Source organism: Dendrobates tinctorius, unplaced genomic scaffold (assembly GCF_039654945.1).
Source record: "Dendrobates tinctorius isolate UK_male_01 unplaced genomic scaffold, ASM3965494v1 ptg000370l, whole genome shotgun sequence".
Taxonomy (NCBI): Eukaryota; Metazoa; Chordata; class Amphibia; order Anura; family Dendrobatidae; genus Dendrobates; species Dendrobates tinctorius.
Genome location: NW_027362036.1, coordinates 3,857,899 through 3,870,268, shown reverse-complemented (window position 1 = coordinate 3,870,268; position 12,370 = coordinate 3,857,899). Strand labels below are relative to the sequence as shown.

The window sequence follows — 12,370 nt, the reverse complement described above, 5'->3', positions numbered from 1 at the left end:
GTTAGATGTTCATTTCTTTTTAAATATTCAAAAAAATTCCTGTGACGCACCTAATGGGTTAATAAACTTCTTGAATGTGGTTTTGAGCACCTTAAGGGGTGCAGTTTTTAGAATGGTGTCACTTTTGGGTATTTTCTATCATATAGACCCCTCAAAGTGGCTTCAAATGTGATGTGGTCCTAAAAATAAAATGGTGTTGTAAAAATGAGAAATCGCTGGTCAACTTTTAACCCTTATAACTTCCTAACAAAAAAAAATTTTGGTTCCAAAATTGTGCTGATGTAAAGTAAACATGTGGGAAATGTTACTTATCAAGTTTTTTGTGTGCCGTATCTCTGTGATTTAAGGGCATAAAAATTCAAAGTTGGAAAATTGCAAAATTTTCAAAATTTTTGCCAAATTTCCATTTTTTTCACAAATAAACGCAAGTTATTTGAATGAAATTTTACCACTAACATGAAGTACAATATGTCACAAGAAAACAATGTCAGAATCACCGGGATCAATGGAAGCGTTCCAGAGTTATGACCTCATAAAGGTACAGTGGTCAGAATTGTAAAAATTGGCCTGGTCATGAACGTGCAAACCACCCTTGGGGGTGAAGGGTTTAAAGAGTCTCTGGGCACATATGTGACTTTGAAATCTCTCTTATTATAGTTTCCAATTTGTGTTGGTTTCATCAGAGCTTAATCTTAAATGCAGTTGGTTGAATGACTGTTGATGACCCTGAGGATTTAAAGAGTGCTTTTAAGATAGTATCAGGATCAACTTGAGCTATAGGATTTGAATCAACACTGGAGGAGGAGGAGGTCGTGTTTCTTCTAGATTCACCTTCCTTATTTGATGGGGTGTCACTTAATCTTTGAAGGATGGGCTGGTCTGATGTTATCACACAACCATTCAAATGAAGATTGCATTTCATTGGTTGTCCATCTAGGTATCTGTTGTATTTTTTGTAGTCAGCGACTGCATCTTCCTTTCTTATAATCATAACCTCTGCGACTCCGTAACTCAACAAGCAGGTGACCTTCAAGGCACTAGATACATATAAAAGCTACACAATATCTTCCTCTGTGATTCTTGGATGCAAAGTATTAACAGTAGTGTTGAGCATTCCGATACCGCAAGTATCGGGTATCGGCCGATATTCACTGTATCGGAATTCCGATACTGAGTTCCGATACTTTTATCATATCGAATACTGGAATCGGAAGTTCCCATAATGCTATGAGCCAGTTTGATTTTATTCAGCCAATGACAATCCTCAGAAGTGTGGGCACATCCTGTTAGGCATGTAGGCATGTTAACTAATGGCATGGCTGTGATTGGCTGCTGAAATGATGTCATGATGCACTATAAAAGCCGCCGCAGCCGCCATTTCTGGTTTACTCTGCTGTGAATTCAGTTAGGGACAAGCTGCTGTTCAAGACTGTGAGGGACAGTTAGAGAGCGATTTTACAAATCACATTGTGCTTTACCCAGGCTACATTCTCAATAAGTGTAGCTTTCTTTTGCCTTGCAGCAGTGTTCACAGCTGTCTGGAAGGTCTGTGTGAGTGCAGCTCACGCTGAGTAGTGTGTCCTGCAGTCACGTCTGGTTGTAGGACGCTCAGCGTGTCACTGCCTCTTACATATTTTTCATTTTTTGCTGCCCATTTTTCATTCTCCTATTAGTGTGCACTGTGCATCCATCCGTATCCATATACGTTGGTTGCAAACACTATAGGAGTAGACAGCGGAGCCTCTCTGCAGCCTTTCAGTGCTAGTGCCCAGTTTGCTGCACTATTCATGGTTGTCTGAGAGGTCTATGACTGTGGGTGAGTGCAGCTCACGCTGAGTAGTGTGTCCTTCAGCTACGTCTGGTTGTAGGCCGCTCAGCGTGCGTCACTGCCTCACACATATTTTTCTTTTACTGCAGCTCATTTTTTATTCTCCTATTAAAGTGCATCCATCCGTATCCATCTACATTGGTTGGTTGCAAACACTACATAGGAGTAGATAGAGGAGCCTTTTTTCTGGCTTGTGCCCTTCATCTGCAGCCAAATTAGTATTACCCTATTTTTTGGAGCCTCATCTTTTGCATTGAAGGTTACCTTCCTGCATTGTAATAGCTCCAAAAAGTTAGTGATACTATCACTTTCAAATCTTTGGTCACATCCTTTTAGTTTTTTAAAAAAAACAAAAACAAAATAAAGTTCACCAAACACTCCATTTCACAGTTGTGTAGGTCGCATTAGCTCCTATTAAAGTGTAGTCCACACACACACTTCATAAAATTATTGTTTCTTATACCTGTTACCAGCTGTTCAGGAATAAGCACACTAAGCCCCCCCTTTGTACTTTTCGGCCTATCTTTATCAGTCTACCAAGATGAAGAAGGCAGGGAGTAAGGCACGTCGGCATGGGCGTGGAGTTTCAGCAGGGAGAGGACGTGGGGATTCTGCAGGGAGAGGATGTGGGGATTCTGCAGGGAGAGGACGTGGGGATTCTGTGCCTGCTGCTGGCACCAGTGAGTCAGCATCCCCCAGTTTTACCAGGCAACAGTCCTTTATGCGCAGCTTTGTAGGACCTCGCCGTACCCCACTGCTGAGGGAGTAACAAATTGAAGCCGTTGTTGGATGGATGGCAGCTAACGCATCGACTTCAATGACTTCCACGTCCTCTCAGGGCCAGAGCACTGAAGAGCAACCATCTGTCTCTTGACCACCTGCCAAAGTGCCCAGGCAGTCAGAGAGCCCTGGACAGGAGCCATCACTGTCTCTACTTCTGTTCTCTGAATCTGTTGGCTTGGAAAGAGGGGGTCAGCCAAGCAGCATTCAAGAATGTGAAGAAGAGGGAGTATGCAGTGAGGCGCAACTTCTTTGTCCCTCTGAATCTGAAGAGGCGGGTGAGCCAGTGCCTATGGTCAGCACACCTCAGTACGCATCAGATGATGACGAGACTCAGGTGCCACTTTCTGGTGCGTACGGTGCTGGCGAGACAACCCAGGAGAAGCAGGTGTTTGAAGAGGGGAGTGTAGATGATGAGGTCCTTGACCCATCATGGCGTGAGGAACAGGAAGGTGGTGGGAGCAGCTCTGAGGAAGAGATTCCCCGAACGGCCAAAACAGGAGGGAGAGGGAGGGGGCAGACTTGGTTGCCTGTAGCCTCCACTTCGGCACCCGTTAGGAGCATTCCTCTTTCAAAAGCCAAAACGGGCGCTCCCAAGACTTGCAGTGCGTGGTCCTTTTTTGACACAGTTGCAGATGACATTTGCTTTGTCAAATGCAAGCTGTGTCATCAGAAAGTTAAAAGAGGGAAAAATGTCAGCAACCTCAATACCACAAATATGTGGAAACATGTGCAGACCAAACACGAGGTGGAGTTACACAAACACACTGAAGACGTAGGACAACGTACAGCACCACCTACCACCTCTTCAGCTCGTGTTGGGGCCTCTTCCTCCAGCTCACACACAGCTGGTTTGGCTTCCTCACAGGATCGCCAAGGAAGAACCTCTGGCACTGTTGTCCGGAGACCCAGTGACATTCCACCCACAGCACCACGTTCCCAGTCATCCTCACACTCCCAGGCCACTCTACAGCCATCGGTAGCACAGGCCTGGGATAAAAGGCGGCCATACTCGGCAAACCATCCCCGAACACAGGCTCTGAATGCTGGCATTGCCAAACTACTGGCCCTTGAAATGCTCTCATTCAGGCTGGTGGAGACTGACACCTTCCGGAACTTCATGGCATTGGCAGTCCCACAATACACCGTGCTCAGTCGCTTTTATTTCAGCAGGCAAGCCGTCCCTGCCCTGCAAAAACATGTGGAGGGAAAAATAAAACATGCGCTACTAAACGCCGTCAGTAGCAAGGTCCACCTGACCACCGATGCGTGGACCAGTAGCCATGGACAGGGACGATACCTTTCCCTCACTGCCCATTGGTTCAATGTTGTGGAGCCGGGTACAGATCTGGAGAGTGGCGCTGTACGTGTTCTGCCAACTCCACGGATTGCAGGAATCCAGTCTGTACACATTGACTCCTCCTCCTACTCAAGTTCCTCAGAAACAGCGCTGCAGGAGCCTGTTATGACTGATATGAGCACAGCCATGGCCAAACGTCAACAGGCCGTATTCAAATTAATTTCTTTGGGGAATCGAAGCCACACAGCACAGGAGCTCTGGAATGCCATCAAGCAGGAGAGCGATGTGTGGTTTGTGCCAGCGAATCTCCAGCCGGGCTTAGTAGTGTGTGACAATGGCCGAAATCTGGTGGCAGCTCTTGGCCTAGGCAACCTCACTCACATCCCATGTCTGGCACATGTGCTGAACTTGGTCGTGCAGAGCTTTCTGAGGGATTATCCGGATCTTGATGCACTGCTGCACAAGGTCAGCATAGAGTGCGCTCACTTGCGGTGTTCCAGCACGGCAAGATCGCGCTTTGCTGCTCTGCAGCGCCGATTACGCCTTCCGGAACATCGCATCATATGTGACCTACCCACCAGGTGGAATACAACGTTACATATGTTGGAGCGGTTGTGTGAGCAGCAGGCAGCAGTCATGGAGAACCAGCTGCATCAGGCGCAAAAAAGTCGCACTGTGCGCCGGTCATACTTCAGCACCACTGAGTGGGCCTCTATGAAGGAAATCGGCCTTGTTTTGCGTGCCTTCGATGATTCCACGCAGATGGCGAGTGCAGATGATGCACTAGCCAGCATGACTGTCCCCCTTATCTGCCTGCTTCAAAAAACACTGCAAGCACTAAGGGAGGAGGTTTTGGAAGAGGAGGAGGATGAGGAGTCACAAATGCCATCTGCTTCTGGACAGTCTGCGCTACGTGGTTCCTCACAAAGGCCTAGGCAGAGGACACTTTGTGAGGAGGATGAGGAGAAGTCAATGGAGGAAGACACCTCTCCTGAGGAGGGAGGTACACAATGCTCTAGCCAGTATGTACAGCGAGGGTGGGGTGATGCAGAGCTGGCAGAGATGACGACTCAAGCAGGGGACAGCGTTTCTTTGGCAGTTGGGAGTCTGCAGCACATGGTTGATTTCATACTGCAGTGCCTGAGAAATGACAGCCGCATCGCCCACATTCTCAACACGACTGATTATTGGGTGTACACCCTCCTAGATCCTCGCTACCGGGACAACTTACAAAGCCTCATACCACCGTTGAACCGGGAGCGTAAACTGCGGGAGTACAAAGACACACTGGTGCAGTCCACCATGTTCTCCATTCCAACCGACAGCAGTGTTGCTAGTGCTTTGCAAAGCAGCTCTGTGCGTCGAGGCAGTGGAGGAAGCACGGCACAAAGAGGGAGCAGAGGCAGCGCCTCAGCACAAGGCAAGACCACTATGGCCCAAATGTGGCAAAGTTTTGTGTGTCCGCCACAAATGTCTACACCATCACAGATGGCTCCAGTCAGCAGGAGGCAACGTTTCCGTCAGATGATGACAGACTACATGTCTTGCCCTGTCAGTGTACTCCCATATGGCTCTTCCCCCTTCAAGTTTTGGGTCTCAAAGCTGGATACATGGCCAGAGCTTAGCCAGTATGCATTGGAGGTGCTGGCTTGCCCTGCTGCCAGTGTATTATCGGAACACGTCTTTAGTGCTGCAGGTGGTGTACTAACAGACCGTCGCACGTGACTATCCTCCGATAACGTTGATCGGCTTACTTTTCTGAAAATGAACAAGGCCTGGATCTCGACAGAATTTGCAAGTCCTCTACCAGAATAAATAATTGGTTGGCAACAGTATCCAGGTCTCCTGTTGTGTTCATGTTTCTACCACCTGAACTGTAATCCCTGGGCTTCAACACAGCCAGTTGTCGCTCAGAAGTGCCGTCTGGACAGAGAAAACACTAGCTCCTGTGTTAGTGGGGTTCGGTAACGCCATCTGCTCCCCTGCTGTGTGGACGGCAAAGTCTCCTGCTCCCTCCACAATCGAACTACTACTGATTTTTAACCGTGCTCCACTTAGGCCTCTGGCTCCACTGTCTCTAGTATTTCCCCTGGCCTCCAACCCAGCCAGTTGCTGCTCTGAAGTGGCATCTGCACAATCCACACTTGTTCCTGTGTTCCTGGGGCTCAGTCACGTCAGTTGATCCCCTGATGTGTGTCCGGCAATGTCTCTTGCTCTGTCCACATTCCCATTACTAGTAGTGGGAATGTGGACAGAGCAGGAGAGCTTGTCGGACACACATCAGGGGATCAACTGACGTGACTGAGCCCCAGTAACTCAGGAACAAGTGTGGATTGTGCAGACGCCACTTCAGAGAAGCAACTGGCGGAGTTGGAGGCCAGGGGAAATACTAGAGACAGTGGAGCCAGAGGCCATAGTGGAGCACGGTTACAATCAGTAGTAGTCTACAACCTATATAAAACTTGCTGCAAGTTGGCCTCCGCCTGCTGCAAGCTTGATCCTGGGCTCCAACAACGCCAGTTGGTGTTCAGAAGTGCTGTCTTCACAGAGAAAAACACACTAGCTTCTGTGTTAGTGGGGTTCAGTAACGTCAGCTGTTCCCCTGCTGTGTGGACGACAAAGTTTCCTGCTGCCTCCACATTCACAAACCATCAGGCCTCAGCCTGCTCCATGCTTGATCCTGGGCTCCAACAACGCCAGTTGGTGTTCAGAAGTCCCGTCTTCACAGAGAAAAACACACTAGCTCCTGTGTTAGTGGGGTTCAGTAACGTCAGCTGTTCCCCTGCTGTGTGGACGACAAAGTCTCCTGCTGCCTCCACATTCACAAACCATCAGGCCTCAGCCTGCTCCATGCTTGATCCTGGGCTCCAACAACACCAGTTGGTGTTCAGAAGTGCCGTCTTCACAGAGAAAAACACACTAGCTTCTGTGTTAGTGGGGTTCAGTAACGTCAGCTGTTCCCCTGCTGTGTGGATGACAAAGTCTCCTGCTGCCTCCAAAATAACACTACATCTTACTTTCTACTCGCTGATTGATCCTGGGCTTCAACTCAGAAAGTTGTTGCTTGGAAGTGCCATCCGCATAGAGAGAAACACTAGCTCCTGTGTCAGTGGGGTTCAGCAACGCCAGCTGCTCCCCTGCTGTGTGGATGGCAAAGTCTCCTGCTGCCTACACAGTCACACTACTACTGATTTTTTACCGCACTCCACTTAGGCCTCTGGCTCCACTGTCTCTAGTATTTCCCCTGGCCTCCAACCTCTCCAGTTGCTGCTCCGAAGTGGCGTCTGCACAACAATCCACACTTGTTCCTGTGTTATTGGGGCTCAGTCACGTCAGTTGATCCCCTGATGTGTGTCCGGCAATGTCTCCTGCTCTGTGCACATTCCCATTACTAGTAGTGGGAATGTGGACAGACCAGGAGACCTTGCCGGACACACATCAGGGGATCAACTGACGTGACTGAGCCCCTGTAACCCAGGAACAAGTGTGGATTGTGCAGACGCCACTTCTGAGCAGCAACTGGCATGGTTGGAGGCCAGGGGAAATACTAGAGACAGTGGAGCCAGAGGCCTAAGTGGAGCACGGTTACAATCAGTAGTAGTGTACAACCGATATAAAACTTGCTTCAAGTAGGCCTCAGCCTGCTCCATGATTGATCCTGGGCTTCAACACAGTCAGTTGTTGCTCGGAAGTGCCGTCTGCACAGAGAAAAACACATGCTCTAGTGTTAGTGGGGTTCAGTAACGCCAGCTGCTCCCCTGCTGTGTGGACGACAAAGTCTCCTGCTGCCTCCAAAATCACACTACATCTTACTTTCTACTCGCTCTAAGTAGGCCTCAGCCTGCTCCATGATTGATCCTGGGCTTCAACGCAGCCAGTTGTTGCTTGGAAGTGCCGTCCGCACAGAGAGAAACACTAACTCCTGTGTCAGTGTGTTTCAGTAACGCCAGCTGCTCCCCTGGTGTGTGGATGGCAAAGACTCCTGCTGCCTACACAGCCACACTAAAACTGATTTTTAACCTTGCTCCACTTAGGCCTCTGGCTCCACTGTCTCTAGTATTTCCCCTGGCCTCCGACCTTGCCAGTTGCTGCTCCGAAGTGGCGTCTGCACAATCCACACTTGTTCCTGTGTTACTGGGGCTCAGTCACGCCAGCTGCTCCCCTGCTGTGTGGACGACAAAGTCTCCTGCTGCCTCCAATATCACACTACATCTTACTTTTTACTCGCTCCAAGTAGGCCTCAGCCTGCTGCATGACTGACCCTGGGCTTTCAACATCGCCAGTTGCTGCACAGAAGTGTCTTTGGCACGGGTACTCCCTCCTGCCCAACCTGGTTCCAGCACGCCTGCTGTTTCCGGGTAGTGTCAACGTCACTTTGCCACCAATACATAGTCCTGTCATGTTGCGGTCGGGTTAGCCGAGTCTATGGTGCCTGCAGTTTAGGTGCTTCCTATGTGGGCTGCGGGTTCTGGTATTAAAGGCTGGTTCCGTAGTGCCAATAGGAAAAGCACCCCCTGTAGGACTGTGGGTTTCGGTGACTGCAGCCGGCTCGCGGCCTTGCAACGTTGTTTTTTAGGGTAGCTTCTGCTACCCATCCAGGTTCCAGCACCGTCAGCTGGTTCTCGGCAGTGGCTTTGGCCTAGGTGCCTCCTTCTCGATATCCGAGTTCCAGCAACATCTGCTGGTCCTTGGTAGTGCTTTGTAGCACAGGTACCTCCTGCTTAGTAACCGTGTTCCAGCACTGTCAGCTGGTCCACGGTTGTGCCATTGGCTCTTGTTCCTTCTGCTGTCACTCTGGGTACCAGCACTGTCAGCTGGTTCTCAGTAGTTCCATTGACTCTTGTAGCTTCTGCTATCCATCCGGGTTCCAGCACCGTCAGCTGATCCTCGGTAGTGTCTTTGGCACGGGTACTCCCACCTGCCCAACCTGGTTCCAGCATGCCTGCTGGTTCCGAGTAGTGTCAACGTCACTTTGCCACCAATACATAGTCCTGTCGTGTTGCGGATGGGTTAGCCGAGTCTATGGTGCCTGCAGTTTAGGTGCTTCCTTTGTGGGCTGCGGGTTCTGGTAATAAAGGCTGGTTCCGTAGCGCCAATAGGAAAAGCACCCCCTGTAGGACTGTGGGTTTCGGTAACTGCGGCCGGCTCGTGGCCTTGCAACGTTGTTTTTCAGGGGTAGCTTCTGCTACCCATCTGGGTTCCTGCACTGTCAGCTGGTTCTCGGCAGTGCCTTTGGCCTAGGTGCCTCCTTCTCGGTATCCGAGTTCCAGCAACATCTGCTGGTCCTTGGTAGTGCTTTGTAGCACAGGTACCTCCTGCTTAGTAACCGTGTTCCAGCACTGTCAGCTGCTCCACAGTTGTGCCATTGGCTTTTGTTCCTTCTGCTGCCACTCTGGGTACCAGCATCATCAGCTGGTTCTCGGTAGTTCCATTGACTCTTGTAGCTTCTGCTACCCATCCGGGTTCCAGCACCGTCAGCTGGTTCTCGGCAGTGCCTTTGGCCTAGGTGCCTCTTTCTCGGTATCCGAGTTCCAGCAACGTCTGCTGGTCCTTGGTAGTGCTTTGTAGCACAGGTACCTCCTGCTTAGTAACCGTGTTCCAGCAGCTTTTCCACGGTTGTGCCATTGGCTCTTGTTCCTTCTGCTGCCACTCTGGGTACCAGCACCGTCAGCTGGTTCTCGGTAGTTCCATTGACTCTTGTAGCTTCTGCTACCCATCCGGGTTCCAGCACCGTCAGCTGGTTCTCGGCAGTGCCTTTGGTCTGGGTGCCTCTTTCTCGGTATCCGAGTTCCAGCAACGTCTGCTGATCCTTGGTAGTGCTTTGTAGCACAGGTACCTCCTGCTTAGTAACCGTGTTCCAGCACTGTCAGCTGGTCCACGGTTGTGCCGTTGGCTCTTGTTCCTTCTGCTGCCACTCTGGGTACCCGCACCGTCAGCTGGTTCTCGGTAGTTCCATTTACTCTTGTAGCTTCTGCTACCCATCCGGGTTCCAGCACCATCAGCTGGTTCTCGGCAGTGCCTTTGGCCTAGGTGCCTCCTTCTAGGTATCCGAGTTCCAGCAATGTCTGCTGGTCCATGTTAGTGCTTTGTAGCACAGGTACCTCCTGCTTAGTAACCGTGTTCCAGCACCGTCAGCTGGTCCACGGTTGTGCCATTGACTCTTGTTCCTTCTGCTGCCCTTCCGGGTTCCAGTACCATCAGCTGGTTCTCGGCAGTTCCTCAGCCTTCTTGTACCTTCTGCTACTTTTCAAAGTTCACGCTTGTGGAAATGGTTATTGGTTCTCACTCTGGATCTCCCTGACGACGACCCTGAAGTTGACGATGACCCTGAAGACCACACCGAAGAAGACCAAAAAGATGACCCTGAAGAAGATGACCAAGATGACAAAGAACATGAAGACAACCACCAAGATGCAGAACAACAAGACACAGAAGACCAAGAAGCAGAAGAACAAAAAACAGAATGACCAAAAGCAGAAGAACATTAAGCATAAGACTAAAAATCAGAGCAAAAGATATTATCTAAATTCTAAGCAGAAGAAGACTAAGCAGTGTATGGGGGTGAGTCCGTTCCTCCTCGTGGTGCCCCTGGAAAATGCCTGCTGCTGCAGGCCAAACTGAACGCGGACAAATCCTGTTGTAAATCTTTTGTGACAGGCAGAATGGAAGGTGTAATCTTCAAACTTTTATAGATAACAACTGCCTGTCACAAATAAGAATATGATGAAGAAGAAGAATAGGAAGAAGATGAATAGAAGAATATGAAGAATGTACAAAAAAAGAATAATAGGAAGATGAAGAATGTAAAAAAAAAGAATAATAGGAAGAAGGTGAAGAAGAAGAAGATGAATAAGGTGAAGAAGAAGTTGATGAAAAAGATGCTGCTGCTGAGGATGATGAAGGAGAAAGTGTTGGAGAAGTAAAAAAGAAGGTGAAGAGCATGGAAGTAGTGAAACATACATATCTAACAAAATATACAAAAGTTAACATAGTCAATATCTTTGTAACTCCGAACATCTTTAAAAAAAATAAATTATTCCTGCTATTCCATTTGATTGGGCTAAACCTCTATGCCTTTAATGTCTCCTCCACCTCCCCCAATACATTCTACATTATTCTTAGTTGTTTTTCTTCATATAGAATTAAACTACAAGGAAAGAAAAGGTTTTTTTTTCATTCCGATATTTCTGTTCCATTGACTTGAATGGGACTTCTGGGATCGGAATCGGCGAAACCCGATACTATTTTCATATCGGCCGATCCAATCCGATCCGATATTTTTCATTATCGGGTGGTATCACTCAACACTAATTAACAGTTATTTTTTTGCCTTCTAAAGGGTTAAAGACAGACTCTTTTGTAGTCGACACTACTGAAGAACTGTCCTTTGTGACAAGTGTCCATGACAGGTTGGTTAGAGTCTTTGTGTGCAATAAAAGAGTCAAAGTCGCATGCTCACTGGACATGGGAGCTCTGTATGCATCATTCTGTATCACTTTAGGTAAAGTTTGCCCAAGAGAAAATGAATTTCCAGACATTCTCGGCCTTCTGTGCACAGTGCTGGCAGCTGTGATTTTCATCCTCTTGGTGGGGATGTGGGAAAGTTCTAAGTCGTCATCAATACCATCCTCGTCCATATCTTGTAAAGAGGAAATCTGTGGCTTCCCTGGTTCGTGATTAACAACATTTATTCACATTCCTTTAACATTGTTCATTAGACCTGAAGAAATAGTTTTCAGCTGTGAAATTTTGATGGTCTTGGTAATATTTATGGGTGAAGATGAAGAAACTTGTGCCACGGGTAGGTTGATAGTTACGGCAGGTGCACTACTCTTTAAACTTTTTTCACGAGCATCCATCAGTTTGGTTGGTTGTCCTCCAACACTGGTCTGCTGCTTTCTAGAATTCAGCATCTCATGAGTATCTTGCCCTTTAACCTTTATACGGAAACGTGTGTCTTTGGCAACCAATTTTTCACAGGCATCTTTTATGCCTAGCTTGAGAAGCATAATATGTTACAGCTATTTTCTGAAGGGCATCAAAACGCATTCCGGTAATTGGTAGGTAAACAACTAATAATTGGATATCATACCTCTCATAGCCCCCCACTATTAATCCTGTTTACATAGTAACATAGTAACATAGTAACATAGTTATTAAGGTTGAAGAGAGACTTTAAGTCCATCTAGTTCAACCCATATTCTATCCTAACTTGCCCTAACATGTTGATCCAGAGGAAGGCAAAAAAGCCCCATGTGGCAAACAGTAAGCTTCACATTGGGGAAAAAAATTCCTTCCTGACTCCACATACGGCAATCAGACTAGCTCCCTGGATCAACGCAATATTAAGGAAACTAGTGTATATACCCTGTAATATTATACTTTTCAAGAAAGGCATCCAGTCCCTTCTTAAATTTTAGTAGGGAATCACTCATTACAACATCATATGGCAGAGAGTTCCA

At 48.1% G+C, this 12,370-nt stretch overlaps 1 pseudogene; it reads right to left on the bottom strand.

Moving 5' to 3' along the window:
- Positions 1-679: 679 nt before the first annotated feature.
- On the bottom strand, positions 680-11,957 carry LOC141075772 (polymerase delta-interacting protein 3 pseudogene; annotated as a pseudogene).
- Between the last annotated feature and the right edge of the window lie 413 nt (positions 11,958-12,370).